Source organism: Lygodium microphyllum, chromosome 4, assembly GCF_053477565.2.
Source record: "Lygodium microphyllum isolate KBCC chromosome 4, Lygodium_microphyllum_v1.1.10, whole genome shotgun sequence".
Classification (NCBI taxonomy): domain Eukaryota; kingdom Viridiplantae; phylum Streptophyta; class Polypodiopsida; order Schizaeales; family Lygodiaceae; genus Lygodium; species Lygodium microphyllum.
Window position 1 is genome coordinate 129,790,105 of NC_141138.1, and position 22,317 is coordinate 129,812,421.

The following is a 22,317-nucleotide window of genomic DNA, read 5'->3' on the forward strand; positions in this document are numbered from 1 at the left end:
TCCTCTTATGTGCTTCCTTGAACATCCTGGCGTGGATCATCTTGCACTACATCATGTATATCATCGATCATGGCATCATCATGTGCATCATCATTGATTGTATCATCATTCATTGTCGGATTGTCGTCAACTATCTCTATGTTGATAGCATTGCCATATATTGGTTTTGAACAATTAGATATAGGGATGACGTGCCACCATTGGTTATTGTTTGCCATTGGGTGATACACAACCTGCATTTAAAAAACAAAAAGTAAGCAACTTAGATATTTATTGTATTTTGAGAATGTATCAAGAAGTAATATATATAAAAATGAATAGCTTCTAATATACCTGCTCTCATTGTTGAGGTAGTACGAATGTGTCATTCTTGCCTTGGTGAAATTTTGTAGAGTCAATCACTACGAAACCACTTGGATGACGTCTAATTGTGCAATGCTCACCCGTTGTTACTACTTCTTTAAACCACTTCACATCTAGCACATATATAAAAAATCGCCTAAAGTCAAGCTTCAAAATATCTTGGATCAAGCCACAATAACCTTCCATGGTGCCATTGGTATCCTAGAAGTTTGCAAGGATACCACAATCCAGGGTATTTCTCTTATAATCTATACGTTGAGTTCGAAAATGTTTGCCTTGACACCAAATAGCATTGAACAATGTACACTAGTAGTATATTGTTGAGATCATATTAATGATTTAGTTAAAGATGAAACATGTAAAATTATTATATCATATATAACTAAAGATAATTTAATTATAAGTATGTCTCACCTTTGATAAGCAACCTCGTGCGTATTCCCACTCCTCTTGCGATATATTCATCGCCTCCTCTTTTTCCATATTCTCCATTTCTTCATGTAGCCAATCTATATCAATATGACATGGAAGCGCACTTAAATGTTCTGGATATGGGACATTACGTCCATGTCTAGCACGAAATGCTTGCCTTTCGCTTACTCTTCTTGCCCTTGCTTCTTTATATAGTGTCACCCATTTGCTCATTACTTCGCTGTTAAGCACACAAAATACATTTAACTTACGAAGTTCCTCTTTCATTAGCACTTTTCTCCTTCCTTTTCCTTGAGGTATTATAGAGGTCATCCTCAAATATTCATAAAGTGAATTCCTCTTTACCACGACTAATCTTTCCATAGTCGTGGTAAAGAAGAGTCCACTTTAGTAAGATATTCAGAGATTTGCACAAGGGATGATTGCACTAACCAACCCTCAGCCATGCTTCCCTCGGGCCGTGTATTTTTCCTTACAAAATCTTTTAGGGTTTTCATAAAGCGCTCTAGAAAAAGCATCCACCTTGCATGAACTACCCCACAAATTGCGATCTTATCAATCAGATGTATGAGCAAGTGTACTTGAGTAGTCAAAATGGAGCGAGGAAAAGTTTCCTCCACCAAACAAACCACCTCAATGGACAATACTCGAGACTCTTGCAACGTATTTGGATCTATTTCCTTCAAACTCACAAATCTACCAACATGCAATTGAGAACGATGATTAGTTTTGTCCATAAATTCAAGTGGGTTTACTATGTGATGTATATAATATGTAAACTAAAAAATAAGTATAAAGTATACATAACTCGTGAGCTCACCCATCTTGTAAATGATATTACGCACATCTTTCGAAACACAATGGGATATGCTAGTAGGAAGGATGAACTGTATGTAAATATTCATACATTTTTAATTAGTCTACATAGTTACTCCACTAATTAATATATTTATGGCTATGAAAATCCTTACCTGAATTTCATACATTGTTAATTAGTCCCATACTAGTAGAAGATGACAACATAATTACACCTGGATCATAAGGACAAATGTGATTTCATTTGGTATATATGTCATATTCCCTAAATGCATGCATTGATACTTACAACATGGAGGCAAACATTTTGATATTGAAAGACTAGGAAAGTCATGTCATGTTGATCCAAAAACAACCAAAAGCTAGCATCTAATCAGTTTAATTATTACTGCGCGTCTATGAACGCGTGTAATATGTATTATCTACGCATATACACGTGAAATTACACGCGCTTATAGACGCGCTACGAAAATATTAAAAATTTTTAAAAAAGTTGTGGCTTTCTTTTCAAACCAGTGCTTTCCTGCATTTTTTGCAGTTCGAGCTTGACATCACTAATCATGTCTATCTATCACTTCATGGAGACAATGAGGGAAGGAAATAAGCGTAAAAAGAGGACAGGAGGAAGGAAGAGCCGAAGAGTAAAGAACAAGAGACAAACAGCAAGGAAGAGAAGAAGATTCAAGTAACTTACCAAGGGAAGGGAGAAGGAGGACAAGGAGCTTGTAACCTAGCCGCCACCCGTCAGAACAAGCAAAGAAGGTGAGTTCTTCTTCTCTCTCTCAATCTTGTTTGCTTTCTCTGTCTGTTTGTCTCTCTCTCTCTCTCTCTCTCTCTCTCTCTCTCTCTCTTTACATGCTATAGATTGTCATCTATGGAGGTTTTTTGCGCATTTTTTAACCAAGTTTGAAAAAAATGGTCCGACTGTGCGTGTCTGCCAGTGTGTCCAGATAACAGTGTAGACGCAAGTATAGACGCGGAAATAGATGCGCTGAACAGGCCCACACAGAGACAAAGATATAGACGCAGCATGTAATATGTTTTATCTGCACAGGGTAATATGATTTTTCTTGTGTAGATGTGGAATCTTGATCTTCCAGCACTGATCCTGAGTTGAAATGCATGAATAACACCTTAGCGGAGTTTTCTAGAGGTGTTAGAAGCTTTTTTGGAGGTTTTTCGAATAAGGAGCAATTCATGGGGGAGATGACCTATTATCTTGGTCGATCTCCCACTACTACAGAGGAGGTTTTTAGTGTCATGTCTGGGACACCTATCACATCTTTGCCTAGCACTGCCACACAAACACCAAACCTTGGCACACCTCTACTAACAGGTACTCTATGCACTATGTATACACACAGATCAGCTAATGCACAGGGATCAGCTGAAGTACATGGATTGGCTGAAGCACGTGCATCTGCAGAAGTACGTACATCGAGTGAGGTAGAGGGTAGTGCCCGTCGAGGGAGGAAGGAGAGTTGTGCGGGAGGACGAGGAGGTCGAGGGCTTTGTGGGGGTTGCCTAGGAGGTGGCTCTCATTAGGGGAGTTTTGAGGTCTCGAAAATGCCTTTTAGGATGTGGAGAGAGAGTGCTCTAGACCAATAAGAGCAAAGCCTCCGTAACGGAACTTCTAATTAAAAAAAATTAAAAAATCATTTTACAAAAATATATAAATATGATAATATTACGAATTTGTATTTTTATTATGTATTTTTAGTCTCTTATATTCGTGATTATGACATATTTTGCATTAATGGCATAGAGTCTCGGCTACTTTTATTTAATGATGTTTCTAGATTAATGATAATGACTGATGTAATCGAAATTCAAATTGGTGAAAAGCATGGCGCTCATTTTTTTCCCTCGTTTCTTTTATTCCTCTATTGTTTTTCCCTCCGTTATGATAGCCTAGTCCTCTGTGTGTGTGTGTGTGTGTGTGTGTGTGTGTGTGTGTGTGTGTGTGTGCATGTATCTCTCTCTTCTACCATGGATACAGAAATTCGACCTTCAACAAGGCGTCCAAGCTCCCAAATCACATCCATATCAGTGTTTAACTCATTCCAAACTGATGGAAGATGGATTCCTACTATCATTAGCAAAGGTAGTTGGATCACCATGCAACAAGCAAAACGTGGAAAAAGGCAAAGACATGAGAGCTCGTTTATCTCTGCTTGGAAGGGCAGAATCCGAGATTTTAAGCTTGGAGCAAATAAGAATAGTATCAAAGAGGTACTAGTGCAACATGTGTTCATGCATAGAGAGCTGTGTTTGAAACCTGGATCTTCAAAGCTTCCAATGCATAGACCAAATTGTAAGAATTTGATTCTTAAAGTTTTTCCTTTCTTAAACATGGTTTAGGTTTTTCCATTATAATATTTGTTTGTCTTGTAGATGTCTATCCCTCTAATCTTGAGGAATGGCAACCAGTGGAATCTATTATTGATGTTATTGATGTTATACATGGTTCAATTGGAGAAGAAATGTATAGAGGTAGAAAGAAGACAGAGCTTGCAGAGAATGGAATATTCTTTTATGACCATTCTTATGTTATTCCTATGCGGTGTTGCCAATGGGGATCAATAAAACTCCTTCCTTTGCCAGATTTTTCAAGCTTTGAGTGGCCTTTGCCAAGTCCAGCTACTAGTGAGGGCTATAGATGTAAGATATTTTCTGAGATCCAGAAAGCACTAAAATCTAATATCTCAAGTAGGCTAAGCAAAGTTACTTTATTTATGCCTATTAATATATTTATTGATTTCTTCTCTAATATGGAGATAAGAATAACAAAAACCATGCTTTCAGTGAAGAGACTAACATATGATCATATCATACAATTTGTTGATGAAGGATGGGATACAAGGACAGAAGGAAAAATTATATGTAAGATAGATCAAGACTCTATAGCTTGTAAATATATGATTGCTACTCAAAATTTTATCCTTAGCTTTTACTATAGTCGATGGCATTTTGTTGGTAGTAGTCTAGTTGCTTTAGACCAGAATCTTAATGATTTTAGCAAGGATCCTATTGTGGATCTTGATATTTGGTTCAACGAGGATATTATTGCAATCTTAAAGATCAGAAAATCATGTACGCTACATCAAGTGAGGATGGATTTACAAAATGAAGACATTGAACTACCATGCTCCTTTGTATTCCAACTTGACAAGAAACGAGTAAGTTTTCACATCATATTATATCTACTTAGATGTATATCAAGATCTCACTTTCTAACTAACAAACATTTGTAATTTATTTTTTGCAGATATCGAAAAGGAGAGAAAATAAAATACACTGCAATGACATTCAAGAAAAGATATCTTTACTATCAATATAAAATACATGTACAAATTTTGTAGCAGATGTCTATCTGCCATCTCTATGAGATATACAAGGGATGAAGGGCAAATTTCTATATATGAAGGCCTACAAGGCGATATGGCAAAGCTATTTCTTTTTTGGAGAACTATCCTTTCTAGGAATCCTTTTGCCTTTCTTTGATGTCTTGGGTATAGAAGGTGTTGAAGCTGTGGATTTGCCTTCCGTGGTTATAGGCACCGCATCTCCTTCATGGTGCAAATCCCCACCAATCTCTGTTGTTGGTTGTATACAATTGATTATCATATACTTCAAGAGCTTTGCTCTGATGTACCAAATATGCTCAGATGTATAGCAATCCTTCGAAAACTATCACACATTTATAGAAAAAAGAGTTTTAGTTCATTATTGTTCTTACAATAGACTATATTTTTATCATCAATGGACTATTTGCAATTAATATCTATCTTAAAGTTTAGCATCTTTCATATTACCTTTACATGTTTATCATCATTAAGATAAACAAAGTTAACCATTCTTCTAGCATTTGCAATCACCCTCCAGCCACAAGAATGGCTATCATCCTGATGGGGACACTGCAACCACCAACACAAAGTAAAACTATAAAGAGGACGAATGGTAGTTCATAGAACAAACTCATGTTTCAATTATTTTAATGAATAACTTACTGCAACTTGTCTATATTGCATTGTTGCAAGCAAATCAGATGGCATAGGGGGTCTTTTCTCTAGCTCTTCAATTAATCTTTTGGCACCTCTGTATATAAAATATGTTGAAATTTAGAGTACTTACAAAAAAACGAATTGAAATATCAAGGAGCCCTTGGATAATATAACTTACAATTTAGCATTTCCATGGCTTCCTTTCATAGAGTTGATTAAAAAGCATTGCTTATCCACAAGGTCTATTGCAATCAAGCTCCAATGAGAACTAAAAGCAATCATATCTCAACAAATTAGTAGGATAAAATCTCAAAAACTCTAATAGAATATTGAATCACTTACTTTTCATTATATGGAATTATAAGCAGCTCCAAAGTATCGAAGTCAATCAAATTGAGCTAGTGCTCAATAAAACTTGCATCAAGCTCATTCCTCATAAAGAATGAGATAGATGGATCAAAAACCTCAATTTTTTGTTGTATATCCAAAGGAAACTCATGCATTATACACCTAGAAAAGGCATAGAAATAGTGAGTATAAACAAGAAAAATCTTATTGCTAAAAAAATATCAAAAAGTATAAGTAATTATGGATGGACATACCTTAGGCCAGCAAGAATAAGACTGTCATTTACTTCTCTTCTTTTATCCTTAAGAATCTGAACACATGCAGCATCAAAGGAGATAACCTCAGTTCTTTTGCCTAAGTCACCAGGTAAGAAACAAAACACACTGAATCCTTTTGGATTAGTTGCTTCAAGAAGGGTGGCTAGCTCATTTTCAAAGGACTCTAGTTGCTCTATTTCCCTTTCTTCAACCCTTTGCCTCCTATACTCTCTCCATTTATCTGCTTGTTCCTCTTTAGCCTTCTCCTCTTTTTCATGTTGCCTTGTATCCTTCTCATGGGTGACATCCTCAACCCTGACACCAGAATCATCTTTCTTTCTTCTAGCTGGGGGCACATTAAGGATATTAAATGTCTTCATATCAGTGAGGGGAATTGGCTCAAGGACCTTTGAAAATCTATATCTTAGCCTCCTAAGAATTACCATGTCCTTGTCCATGAGTGTGAGCCTATGAGCATGAGCAGCACAAATGTAGGCATCTTGGAAAAACTCAATTAGAAAATCCTCTGTGGCTTCTTGTATACAATTAAGAGCTGTTCTTGTCCATCTGAAACTATCCAAACTATATCTGTCACAAATTTCCCTAACAAGCCTCTGAAAAGACAACTTTGGAATTGCATTGTCAAGAGCATTTACTGCCTTCCTAATCTCCCTTAGACACCTGACATTTTGAGAAAACCTTCTCCTTGGCTTTGACTTTCTAGAGAGCTTCTGAGGCTTTGAAGACTGATGAATCTTTGATGCTAAATCCCTAGGATCAATCTTCTCTTTTCTTGCTGTTGCCTTAGTCCTAGCCATCTGCCAAAAAAACATATGTTACTTCTTCTCCAGCATGTAAAGCAAAACGCGAGTCCCAGACAAGAGTTATCTATGCTGCATGGCGTTTTCTCGTATCAGCTGAATTTTTCTCGAGCTGTCTAGTGAAACGCGAGTGTCAAGCAAGGCGCCTCCTTGCAGCTGCTTCTTTTCGCGTTTCACCGGACTTGTTGTCCATTGTGTCCAGTGAAACGCGAATTTAAGCCAGGAAACCTGCTTGAAGTACCTTATTTTCGCGTTTCACCGGACAGCTCATGAATAGCATGAAAATTGACAAAACCAAGAAAAAAGAGCTTTGATCCAAGGAAAGCTTTTAAGATTACTTAAAATATCCATAGAATTAGGGAGGAAAGAAACAGGCACCGAGAGCATGGAATGCTCAGATAAGTAATTATTTACAGCAGCATGGATTTCAGATAGCTCATGCAGATCACAGTAAGATTTTCTTAAATATCCACAATATTATGGAATGCTTTCACTGTGGAAAAAATTCTTTTGTAGTGGTCATGAGCTAATAATAACATAAAAGATTAAGGAAAAATATCAAAACAATGCATTGAATGGAGCTTGTTATTGAAAAGCAAGATGCAGAAACCATACCTTCTTCTTAGCTTGTTCTTCACAATCTCAGCCTAAAGATGACAATATGCTTGAAGGTTTGCTTTGTTGGGGAAGCAGTGAAATGCTTGGAGATTGGAAGGAAATGCGTGGAGACTGGAAGGAACACCAAAAACAAAGATGGAGTAGCGATGAAATGCGATGAAAGCTGAAGGCGGTGAATTTGCATGGACTCAACGTTCTTCGCAAAGTGTTAATAACACACGTGTGACGTACTCTCGCTTATCGGAATTTTTTATTTACTTGGAAAAGGGTTATTTAACACACGTAAAACGTATTTTTGGAAAAAGAGAATGCGCACGTCTTCTGAGGAGTTTATTACGCTGTGTTAAGTCACACACGTGTACACGTATTTTTCCATTATTACACAAACTTTTTCGTTGGAACTATCACCACATGCTTAACGGTCGATATAAAAGCATTTCAAACCCATTTCTCCGACATTGTCTTCTTCTCTGCCAAAATTTCGTCTCGACTTCCCTTCAAGGTCCTTGCATCCTGTGTGGAGAGCAGTTCAACAATCTTTGATAGGTAACAATTTTTTTTATTACAAGCATTTTAACAAAATAAATTTGATTAATATAGAAAGAATGTTTTATAACACTTAAACAATTAAAGATGTTATGTGCTTTCTATCTTTCAAATGCAGCATATCTTTTCCAAAAATGATTATATCATCAATTTGTGTGTTTCCATAGAATTTATTTATTGTTCATGTTTCTTTTCTTCATTTGCAATTTTTGACAAGTAAAACGCGAGACAATGTCTCTGTTGATGATATTTTGCTTAGTATCGCGTTTCACCGGCCACATTTTAGAATAATTTTTGTCTTCAAGCTAGTGTCTGATGAAACGCGATTCCTTCACAGGCATTTGCCTTACACACTTGAATTTTCGCGTTTCACCGGTCAACTAAAAAAATTCTCCTGTTTTGATTTTTTTGTCTTGGAAAATCAATGTTGGGGCCTCTTTCCATGATATCATCTTGTTTTATTGGATATTGGTTCTTTTCTACTTTTTTTTTTCAGGGATAAATATTTTTCTGGTCAAAATGACAAAGAGGAAGCTATCTCTGGAAGGAATAGATGAGGAGGAGATAATTGAGACATCTGATGATAGGCTCTTTGATTTTTTACACATCACTGGAAATTCTTCCAAGTTTTGCTATATCAGGGAAATTTTCAATGTTCCTTTTGATTTGAAGGAGTTATTAGAGGATCTTGATGATAAACTTAAGGAGTACAGATGTTTTTATGATAGACATGTGCAAGGTTTGGAAGTCAATGGATTTGTTCATTATAGTGATGTCATGGGAGCCACCAATACATCCAGGTCAACTTTGCTCGGCAGGTTCAACCTCATTGATGAGGAATTCAGAAAGAAAGAAACATGTTGCCCTTTCCACAGGTACCAACACCAATGCCTTCTAATCCACAAGGACGTTGGATTTATTGTGTATCTTCAGTACATGGAAAATTCTTCTCCAGATATAGACCAACAGAGAAAGCTAGAGGATATTGCAAGTATGGATAAGGAGGTCGAAGAGAAGGAGGAGATGTTCCAAGAAGATGTTGAGAATCAACTTGTCCAAGGTTTTGATGTAGGTTTATTCAAGAGTGACAATATCACAATGGTGGAAGAAAAGGAGATTGAGCCAAGTGCACAGGTTGATGAAGAAGGTCCTCTTGCCTGTGTTCCAACATTTCCCACTTATCGTATCAACAAGAAGAGATATGTGTTGCTAAATGATATTCAACATCTTTTTGATCTTAGAGAAGATTATTGCTTAGCAATCCTTGCAGGTTGGGGCAAAAATGACATGAATTTTATAGGTTATGAACAAGAACCACTAGCAAGTCTTGATGTTGAGGGAGAGAATTTCCAAGATAGCTCTATAGCCTTACATACATGTATTAATCAGATCATAGAATACGAAAAGGGGGGGCTACCTACAGAAGAAGAGTTCTTGCAAGTCCAGAAGAAACTTCATATTGATGATGTAGGGTATGAAGAGAGATTGAAGTCTCCATCAGATGAGAAGCCCAAGAGTTCAATAAATCTTTATGATGATAGTCTTCTTGAAGAAGATGAACACCCTAAGGTATGAAATATAATTCGAAGTTACCCATTGAGTTTATGTTAGACTTTATTATGCATTATAGATAAATATCTTATATCTTGTACTGTTGTGGTTTGTTCTATAGATTGAGATTGAAGATCTGGACAACTTTCTTGGAAGGGCCAAGGGCTCTAGGCCAATGAAGCTTGGAAAAAATCAAAGCCTTGGCCATTATATTGGAAACTTAAACAATCAAACAATTGTAATATATCATAGTAGATTGTCAAGCTCTCCAAGTCTACCAATGATGGCTTTGAGAGCTATCTCAAAGGTTATTGGATCTCAAGTTTTCAGCAGAGGTTTGGACAAGATCATTTTGGTGGAGAAGGAAGAAGCCATAAGAGTTTTTGGCTTTATGCCTGGATACAGTGGATCTAGAGCTGGATATTTTGGAGTTCTTGGCTCCTATTTGCTCTCTTATGTAGGAGATAGTAAGAATTTGAAGCTTCTTCCAGGCTATCGAAAACAAGAGTTTTTGAAATACAAAGGTCTTATTGAGTGGGATGAAACAAAAGATTCCTCTAGAGGCCCTATCGAGCTACCTGAAACCAAGGACTCCACTGAAGGCCCTGTTGAGGTGCCTGAAACTAAGGACTCTTCTGCAACACAATCAGACTAGAAGATGCCAAAGATTAAGGGTTTCTTGAAACCCATCTTTTCCCAACTCTTTGTTTGGTTTGTAACCATTCTGTAAATCTTTGCTTTGCGCAAGAATTTAAATATCTATCTTTTCTTCTTTGGGTAACAATTTGTATAGTCCTTGCTAAAGATGATGTATTACTTGATGTGGTTGTATCTTTAAGCTTGAATTTATGCCAAATTTGTCGATAGAACCATTGAAAGACCTCTAATAAACTATTGGCTTTGTGTCTTCCACCTCCATGTCTTGTATGTCTGAAATATTTTGTTCTTGCTTGATAATGTGATTTTTCCATACCTTGGGTTGACCAGATAGATAGAGATCCATATTGTTTAATAAAGTATGGAGCATGGTTGTATAGAATATGCTGCATAGTCAACAAATAAGGAAAGTTATTAAAAAACATTATATGAGTTCGACAATGAAGAAACAAACATATACAAACTTCTTACCATATAGTGAGTAAAGTGTTGATCACCCCAAGCTTCTGTGATCGCCTTTTTGAAAAGGTTCAATTGGTTTTTAAAGTCTTTGAGATCATCGTCATTCCATTCAGTCTTATCACAATAAAAAAACACTTTGTCTAGTGTTTCCCAAACTTTAGCTTTTCTATTTCGAGCTTGTCCATTATCAGTGTGATCCTTAACTGCATTATGTAGGGATTTCCACTGATTAAATTTAATAGTTGAGCCACCATTTCTCGAGTTTATCTTGCCAAGTCTCCCATGAAAGCCTAGAAACCTTCTAGCCTTCACTCCACCAATACATGGTTTTTTTGGGACACAATTACCATCCTTAGACTTTTGAAGATCTGGTTCAATAACAACATTGCCACCATGCAAACCAATTGCAGAGAGAACTTTTTCAACCTTTGTTATAGCATCTGTTCTAGTTGATAATGGCTTCAACTTCCATGCAAATCCTATATAGAGATGAACAATCTTTTCGATTATCCTGCAAAGTGCATGAAGTGTACAAATATGGGCATTCGCTAAAGGAATGTCCAAGACTGGTTTAAACTGTGGATCCTTATTGTGCCTAGAGGGAGCTCTATTCCAATTGCTTGAGTTTAACTCTACAGCTGGTGACATGCAGTATAAGCAAGGAGATCTCGAGTTAGCTCCCTTTGATACATTATACATACATTTGAGTGTCTTTAGGTCACCAGCTATGTGCCACTCAATCCTGTAGTTCCCTAATCCTTCAACAAATAGCTCTTCTCCTGCTTGTTGCCTTTGAATAACATTAGGTATTGATGTTTGATGAAAAACCCAATATAGTATATCAAAATTCTCAGTATCTACCTCAAATGCTCCTAGCCACCAGATGTTATATTCAGATTGAACACTAAATGATGTTGAGTGATTGCAATGACTTGACGAAAGTGCTCTATTCATCAAGGTGATAGAGATTCTCTCCAATTTTTTACATTTCAGAATCTCACTTTCATCAAGTTTAATCACAAATCTAGCCACTCCCTGTGCCTCAGCTACTGACAAGTCATAAAATTTGATCATTAAGCATTGTAGGGTGGGCAAGTCAAGGAAAATATTGTTAAATTCATTGAATGTAACCTCCTTTTTCTTGCCCTTGAAGCTAGCCTTGATATGAAAAGGCTCACCTAGAATCTCCATCACTTTGTTATTAACTCTCTGTCTGATAGTCCTAACCACAAATGGTTTCGGAAGTATGCAATTGTGTACCTGTCCTTGCTTCATATTTGATTGTAAAAGTTGGAAAAGTTGCATATAAGCATCTCGACTGATACCAATACTATCCAGTGTCTTCTGTACTAACTCAGAATCCAAAGAATGATCCTTCACAAATGACTCCAAGCATTGTTTCTTTGCCTTTTTAAATTTCTTCTTCTCCAAAATATCCTTTGAAACCACTGAAGGAAGAAGATGATAATAAAACTGAGCTGCTTTTAAAGAATCTCTTTCACTTGCATTTGGTTGTAGAAGAGATCTAAGCAAAATTAACATCACAAATCAATGCAAGTAGTTTAAATAAAGCCATATTTAAGATTTTTCAAGTGAAAAAAAATATACCTTGCTGCTTGGATTGTTTTACCACAGCCTCCTCCTCCTCATTTGAGATTCTCAATATTTTTAAGAGCTCTTTGTCGATTTCGAAGGCCTAATAAAGTTTGCTTTTGTTGATAAGCTTTGATACGCTTTTCCAATGAATGAATTTTTTGTTGACAATCCTCTAGCTTCTGCAACAACTCTATATTGTGTTTCATCAAAAGATGATTCTCTAGTCCAAGGATATCCTTTTCTGCAACAAGATTAAGTGTATAACCTAAAAATCCATTGTAGCCATCGCCAATAAACCTCATTAATGACGAGCTATTATAGAAAGGAGGAGTGCTATTTCTGCTAGGATCTTTGGGATATAGCTTTCCATCTAACCAAAGATCAATATTCTTCTTTCCTTCAAACCTCAGTATATGTTTCATAGACTCTGTAACCGTGATAGATTTTGTTCTCTTTCTTATCGGTTCATACTCACTGTCCAACTCAATATGAAGATGATAGAGAGGTCTTTTATGAGAGCTACAGAGATCATTAGATGATTGATCCATATCTGAGTTACAGAGATCATTGGGTGATTGATCCATAGCTAAGGATATGATTAGAAGCAAGAACGAAAACAAAGAAGAGACTAATAAGGAGGAGAAAAAAAGAAGAGAGAAACGATGGAGAAACGATGGAGGGAGGCAATCGAGTATCCACCAAAATTCAAATTGAATATTACTTTTCACTTTAATGAGGAGAGGTAAGATCTTCATTATGACAACCTTGCCAACTTTATGGCGACCTAGATTTCTAGGTTTGATGTGACCACGAGAATATCACGACAATGACTTATTAACGAATTTTGATATTTTAACTTACCAAAATATAAACCTTTTAAAAATTCTATAAAATGATTTTATTTCGTAAATTGTTTTCTCTCTCTAGGATCTCTTACAGGGCATTTTCGAGACCTCAAAACTCCCCTAATGCAATCACCCTCATCGGGAAATGAGAGAGGTGAGCCTCCACAAATGTACTACTCTGTCACTGATGTTGGTGGTATCTTGCATGACTCTGAGGGGAGGGAAGTGATAGCCTACTTGAGGAGTGTCGTGTATGCCACATACAAAGATTGCATGATTCCCTTCAAGCACCAAAAAAATGGTTTGTGCCAAGAGGTGCTGCAGGCAGTATATAGAAGGTACCCTAATCCCGAGAATTCACGATTCTCAGATGATTGGGGACGGTCAAAGGTGAGAGACGCGCTTCATAACAAGATGTCTCACCTTATGATGCGTGCCAAGGAGTCACTACGGAGACAAGAGCAGGGGCACCTTGGATATGGCCAACCACCCAATTGCCACCGCAGGGAATGGAAAGAGGCCAAGAAGAGAGTAGCAGAGAAAATGACAAGTCGCCAGCATGCAGAGGCGCGACGTATCCAGATGGCAACCAATAGATCGTCGCATTATGAATCGGGTGGCAGGGAGTCATGGGAGGTTGAGTTTGTAAGCATTATTTGATTTCTTTTTTTTAATTAAATTTTGTAATTTGTTTCACTTCATTATGTAGTGTGTTCTAATACGTTGTATGTTCAAATTGTTTTGTAGTATCATATCGTTGGTAGGATGCCTACTCCTAGAGAGCTAGGCTACCATCGAGGTCATAACCGGGCGTCCACTTGGCAGCATTTCTACGAGAAGAGACTCATCACGGAGGAGCAATATAATCGTGCCATGAGGATTCCACAACCAGAAGAGGTATGTTTTATTTTTTACATGAAAAGTATAGGTAACTCTAATTTATTGTTTGTAATGGTATTTATATACCTTAATCCTTTGTGTAGGAGAACCCTGATGCAGTTGAGGATAGCAAAGGGGGGACTAGCAGTAGCGGTGGTGGCAGCGGTGGTGGTAGCGATGATGATGCCTCTTCTTAGAAGATGTAGAGGAGCCCCATGCATGTGTGCCTCCCCTTGGCTTGTAGTTTTCATTTTTGATATGTATTACTTTCATCTAGTGCTTGCGATCATGACCATGCTTGAGGTCACAAGCACTAGAACACATCATGTAAAAACGTTTCATCTATATATATGAAATTTCATGTTCTACATACATTGTTTTGTTTTCAATACAAAAATCTTTGAAATAATCTTTCTATGTTTTCCCTAAGCATACAATTTGATAGACGCACAATATGAATATATCCATTTTTTTATAAATATGATTATATATTTGCATAGCGCATCAATACGCGCGTCTATATGCGTGTCTATATGGGCGTGTAATTCTGACTATAAGCGCGCTTTTAGATGCGAAATTTTAGACGCAGCAGTAGATGTGGTAATAAACGCGCCCGATATTTTTTAACACAATTCAAATATTGCGTCTACAAGCACGTCTATGGAGCCTTTTTGTTGTAGTGATTTGCCTCTTCTAAGTATGATTATAAGTTGTTCTCTTCAGATATTTCCATGCTTAGGTGAATTGGGTACATAAAATTCATGAATCTTGAGTTGAGGCACATAGCAAGTAAAGACAACCAAGTAGCCGATATGCTTTCACGAGCAAGGTATGATGATATGGATTTTTCTTGCATTGATGATGCTGATGATAGGGCTAATCTTTTAGCTATGCATGCTAATCATATTTTTCATGTATCTACTTTGAAAATCTTTGATGAGTCTTTGTATACAAGAGAGTATCTACAGATTGATCGTTATTTGAGTACAACACAATATTAGTGAGTTTGGGAATCTACAAATTTCCATTTTTTGAATACTAAAAAGGTGGCACTCGAATAACATACCCATAAGTTTCTCAAAACCATATGATGTGACCTATCATTGGAAAGCACTTAAAAAATGGAATCTATTGTGCTATAGAGCGTTCAATTTGGAGTTATAGTGTTCAAGTTATGACAAATCCAAAGATTTGACCATGTGTCCCGAACTTATGGAAAATTTCAATATTCTCCAATATGGTGTTGTACCATGTCTAGATAGGATGGATGGACTAATGCAGACTTCAAGAATATCAGAAGAGAAGCTTATGGTTTATTTTTGCGAAGTGGGCTACTTTGGAAGCATCCACCGAAGTGAGGAGGATAGCCATTGAGAGTTGTCTGTGAGATAGATAGAGCTTCATACGTGTAGATCATGAAAGAATTTCATGAAAGTCTTTGGGCTGGACATTGAGCTATTTGGGCGACCTATGAGAAGATCAAAGAGCGCTATTGGTGGAGAGACATGCACAGAGATATCTCACAGTTTGTTGAGACATGCCTTGATTGCCAGTTGTTCTCTTCAATGTGCTATATTGTTTTGGAACGAGAAGATCTCACAAATCAAGTGGAAGAAAGAGAATTATGGATGAAGTCTACTTGAGTGGTTTGTAAGTTTCTATTGGAGGATGTTATTTGCAGGTATGGATGTATTGGGAAAGTGAATACAGATAGAGGTGAGTTGGATGTTGATGAGGCTAGGGAATTTTCTCTCGCCTTGGTACTAAACTTTCTTTGACTTCGGCATATAATCCAGAAGGCAATGGGAAGAGAGAAAGAGACCATCCACCAATTGTGAAAGCCTTGGCCAAAGCATGCAGTGGACAGGTTAGAGGGAGTGGCCTAGGTTATTGCCTTATGCCTTATGGGCTGATCGCACTACTCACAATGTGACTATAGATTATATGCCAGGCTAAGTTGATGTATGGGTAGAAGCCAGTCATGCCTACAAAAACTTGCACACTTACTTGGAGTGCTTTACCATGGCAGCAAGAAGAGATGACTAGAGAAGATCTTTTGGCTCTTCATATTCGTCAGTTGGAGAGAAGACTTGAAGATATTAAGAGGGAAATTTGAAAGCTCAAAAAGGTTAGAATTTGTAATAAAGACCACTTTGATAACAAACATAAATTGAGGCCTAAAGAGATTAAGGAAGGAGATTGGGTGTTGGTTTATGAGTGCAGCATGTCCATGAAAATGCTACATATTCCTTGGTAGACCTTGATGGTATGGCCTTGCGGATTTCGATTGTAGGAAAGAGAATCAAACAATTCAAGAGAAGAGATGATGCAATCTATGCAGTTGAGGAGTTGGATGATGCAATTTATGATGGACTTGAGCCAAGAGATGATGAAGATGAAGATGTGGACATTGCAGATGCTTTTACAGAAGATGAAGAGATTGCATTGATTGTAAAGCTTGGTGGTGATGAGGATGCGTAGCTGTGGCCCACCTGAAGGATGTGTAGGTTTGGAGGAGGCGAATGTCGTGAATATGCTACGCGTCCACCACTACAAATCTGAGGGTAGAGTTTTTCGTCAAGAATTTAAACACATTAGTCAACATCATTAGGAATTTATTTTCGTTGTGTGTGTGTCTTCTTGGTTTTTATTTTTTATTTTATGGGAGATACTACATGGGGAGAATGCATATAATTATGGAGCGATGAATTTTTCCATGAATTATTGCTTCCTTAAAGTTTGTGCAAGGTGGATTTGGCTAAATAAAATACTTGAGGGCAATGTGCGAGTCTAATGGAGTGCTACTTGATATGATGGCACGGTGATCATTTTATTAAGTATTATTTTGGAAAGCTGAGATGGTTGCAACATCCTTTGCCAATGGCCATTGTGGAAGAAGATACAAGCAAAGATGAATGCGTAAAACTTATACAATGTATCGAGGAGCTTTTTCAAGGATTGGATATCTTATACATTAGAATGTTAAGGATAGTTGCTTCCATAGAAGTGCCAATAATATTGACGAAAAGGCATTCAATGACAAAGGTATCATTAGTTCTAAGCTTGCTGCCTCCACCTTATCATACAATGGTAGCAAATTGTTCTATTGAGGCAGCTAAGCAACTTGTCACAGCCAGCTATGTTGGTAAGAAGATGTCTGCACTTGATTGATAGCAAAGTGAAGAGGGTAAATATCACCTTACCATGTGAAATGGGTTTAGATCCTAGAATTGATCATACAATGGCCATGAAAATGATAAATAATGCATACTTAAATGGTGGCTCCGTGCAACAACATGTCAAAGCACCGGTTAAACTGAGCTTTGCCTTCTATCGGTTAAAGATTTTTTTTGCAATTGATGCCATTGCATATGCGCATGTCTACAACATGTTAGAAGTGACCACGGAATGCTTTCTGCTAAGAGATAGAGGACCACTATTTTTTTGTGTGACACTCTACCTTATAATCAAAGGAGGCCATCGCTGGACTGAAGTGATTTGGAAATATGACTATTAATGAGGCATACTTAACGAAAGCAGAAGTGGACGTCATTGATTACGCATTACGGGCTAGGATGACAGGAAAATCGACGACATGATTGACGATAATCAACAACTTTTCTGAAGCTTTTTTCATGTAAAAAGAAATCCACGAGCTTTCGGGGAGGTGCGCTAATTATAAAAGGATGAGGGGAAGGCGAATGGAAAAAAAGCTGCTGAAGAGAGGTGAAGGTGACGTAAAAGCGGGTGAGATCAGACGACATGAGGTAGAGAGCCGAAGGAAGATAGGAGGCAGAGATCGAAAGGATGACGGGATGGTGATGGAGGAGACTATGTTAGATGTTATATACAAATTTGTGATGGAGGAGACTATATAAGCATGACTATGTTAGATGGTGATGGAGGAGACTATATAAGCATGACTATGTTAGATGTTATATACAAATTTGTTTTGATTTACTATGCATGCAGATGATCCTATGATCCATAGCTTCATAATTTTGTCCAATAAACATGGCTATATCAGGTGATATATAGAAATTTTCCATGCTTTACCATATAGACACTTATTTTACTAGTTATAGCTTTATATCTATCTAGTAAAATTAAAAACCTAGTTCCAATTTAGAAAATCCTAGTTACTAACTAGAAAAAATACAACCAACCTGTGCTGCCTTTGAATAATCTGTTGTCAACAGGCTTATGGATGTATGGTACGTTCCAAAATCTGGATGAGGTTGCACAACTCAGCAATTTGGAGGCGACAATCTGGAGGCAATCAACATATACAACAGAAATTGCATCCTTCTTGCTCTGCAGCTTCGCACCATTTGGTTGCACATAAGAAGGTGAATGACCTTCGCACTTGGTTCAAAGAGAGTGAGAAGTGGAAGAGAATAAAATGTTGATCCTCTTGCCGATAAGGCATCATCTCACATTTGCCCCCCAAAAATGAAGTTGAGCCTCATATATATCCTACTGAATTTGGAGGATCATGTATTAATAACTCCATCTAATGTTTAGAAAAGCTACCCAAATTATTAGGTCCATCTAGCCATAGATGATTGGTCATCAGGATTGAGATATTCTCACGTTCCTTGATGGGATTTATTTTACTTATCTAATTAGCAAAGGTACCATACTATTACAACATAAAAAAGCAGCTTCCTTTTATTATCATGTTACATAGGGTCCATTAACACAACATCTAGCACATGACAAACACTTTGGAAAACAACATTCTACTGCACAAAAGATAATATATAAAAACACCATTCCATAAAGTAGTATAAAATCCATCTCCCTATAGAGAAAAAAATTGTCTAGCCTAGGATATGAGCTTCCAACCCCATAAGATTGGGTTGTATGTGATTACACTACTTCTATCAACAACATACAGTAGGGAACTTATTAACTTAGAGCCATGATAAGCTTCCCTCGGCATTAAAGGTATCCTATATAATAGGGTCACTTGGCCTTTTGACTTCTCAAGCACTCATGTAATCAAAAACACCTATCTCCTAAAAGATCATGGGATCCCAACCCACTAGTGAGTATTTTGGCATCTTATAGGATGCTAAGGCATATTGGGATGGAAATGCCAATGGCTTGAACTACAATGATAAGAAATTTGTCAGATTTTTCCATGAAAAATAATAATTTTAGAGAATAATTTCAAAATATTTTTTATCATTAGACAAAATGATAATTTCATAGAGTAATTTTAAAATATTTTTAATAATGTTTTTTGGGGCCATAAATATAGTCATTGGGATATGATCTTCACAAGTATATATGAATGGTCTTGCTAAAAATTCATGTGTCTATTATTTCTAAGGGTAGAGAAGGGATATGATACTGCTCATGAATTTTCTTGAGTTGTTCCAAGATTTTTGGGAGCTTTGAATTACCTCTAAGGCTTGACTTATAGGAATAAGGGCTAGAGCAAGTTAGGAGGGATTAGAGGGTAGCATAAATAGACTTGTCATGGATGTTACACTTGATGTTTGTTATGACCACAAGATGATACTAGCCAAATAGGTGCCTATAGGAGAAGTTGCTACACAAGATTGCACACATCATAATTTTTGAATTGCCAAATGCATAGCATGATTGAAATCCTCACGGAGAGTACATTAAGATCCTCTAGGGGTTCAACCTCTCTTGTAGAGATTCAAACCTATGGCTTTTTACCCAACATGGAAGGTTTAAGATGTATAGGAGAGAATAGCCCAACATGCTTTCCTCCCCTCCTTGCTTTTTATAGTACTCTATTTTAATATTGGCCTTGTGTTCTTAGCACAAAAAGCATGTCTTTCTTTTAGCACTCTTATTTTTTCTCAAAAGATAAATTCAAAAATTTTCCAATCTTAATTTTTTCTTCTTTTCCACTTGTGTTTTCATTTTATTATGATGCACTTTCAATGTTCCATTGAGAATTTGCAAGAGTTTCTACATTGTTTGAATTATTTCACCTACCTTTGAGATTGGTGAGAATTTGATATGCTCCCATCGATACTTTTCTATGGAATTTCTCAACTTCAAACCCTAATAAAACGAGAATCTCCAATGAGGATTTCTTTGTTTTGGAGCACTAGTTCTTTGTAAAGGTAATATATTTCCACCCTTGTAAGGCTATTTAGGTGTCGCCTTCTTGTTATTCAAGTCACCTCATAGTGAACCTTAAAGTAGCTTCACATCTATCATGTTGCAAGCTTCCCCATAGAGCCAACTACAATAGTTGGCAATCACTAGAATCCTTAGTACTTATATTTTTGTGTTAAGACATGAAGTTTATAAGTTTAGTGCTAGTTTGAAAGGTGATAATATTTCATCATACAACTAGCAATGTAGTTTGCTTTATTTTCTATAGCCACATGTTTTGGGCAATGCAATTTAGCTTTTTCTCAATATGGCTACACGCTTTGCCTTGGTGGTTCTTTTTTTCCATGTGCACTTCCATGACCAATATGGTCATGCACTTGGTAATGTGCTTTCTTTTTTAATATGGCTATCTAATTTTCATGATGGGGTATATATGATTGTGCGGTTTTCTTGCCATGCACTTTGAATGTTTGCTCTTGTTACTCATTTGGACAGTAGGGAATATGATGTTAGTGTGTGGAGTTTCTATTTAATCCATTGGTGCAATATGATTTTTTCTCACTAATATAATCATGAGCTTTGCAATAAGATGGATGTCATGGCCATGATATATGCTTGGTCAATGTGGCCATGTACTTTGCTCAACATTGCAAGTGTTATTGTTGCTGAATGCAATGACTCTGTTGTTAGGGCCACACAGTTTGTGTTATTCATGTGTACTAAACATCTTTCTTTTAATTTTCTTTTTTGTTATTGTGATTGCCTTTCAACAATTGTGGTCTTGCCTTTGTGTCAATGTGAAAAGCTTAACCGTGAGTAAGAAATATTATACAAATGTAAATGTCTAATCAATGAATATTTATTTACTAATTATACCTAGAAAAATCATGAGTTCCAAGTTAACTTGATAGAATATCTATAATTCCCTAGTTAGAGGATAGTACTTGCTAGTTATGACTAGTAAAAAGTAAAATTTTCTAATTAGGTTGATATTATTACTAGTTATACAATAACTTGCTGGATAATGTTACTACATAGGGCTTCAATTTTCTAGATACTATCTAGGAAAAGGATGTTACTAGTTAGAAAAGACTAGTGATGGCAAAATTATCTAGTTATAACTAGAAAATTCTACATTCTTCCTAGTTTGGTTAGTAATCTTCCTAGTTATAATGTGAACTTTCTATATAGTAAGTGGTTTAGAGTTTCTTGTGATATACCTTTGTCCTTACCTTCTCAAAACCATCATTATCAACTTGAATTGAGAAATAGAGAATTGTGATAAACATCATCTTTATCTTATCCTCATTGTACCTTTAATTCCCTATTACATAAAAGTAGGGAATCACATCCTTATAATTCCTTATGTAGGGATTTTCAAAGGAATGTGGGGAATGCTCTGTATTCCCTATTATAAGATGTAGGGAATGTAGGGACTTTCAAAGGAATGTAGGGAATGCTCTATATTCCCTATTATAAGATGTAGGGAATGCAATTTCCTAGTTATAGATGGGGAATACGTACTTGTCTACATAGGAAATATTGGAGAATTTCCTATATTTCACCAAATTGCCTATGTGGGGAACGATTGAAAGTTCCTTGTGAGAGCGAAAGGATGACGGGATGGTGATGGAGGAGACGAGGGAAACATGACGAAGAAGAAGCCGAAGGAAACAACGAATAAAGGGGAAGGAAGCGTGACGATGGATGCAGGGTGACGAAGAGGAGGCCCTCATGCCCAGGCAGGAAGGAGTCGTAGGCATTGTTGGAGTCGTCGGTTGCTTTTTGTCCCTTCGTTCTCATCAAGAGTTGATCGATACCATTTTGTTGAAGTGGGTGCATTCAAGCTTGTATGAAGATTGGAATCTTTCATCATGATGATTGGTTCACCATGGGGTTTTCTAGTTGTTGCAAAATCAAAGCTTATTCACCAAGATAGGCATTGGCGAGCTCTGCAAACAAATACGACTACTCCTTCATATTGAAGGAACATTCTGGCCTATTGATGGGGATCTTC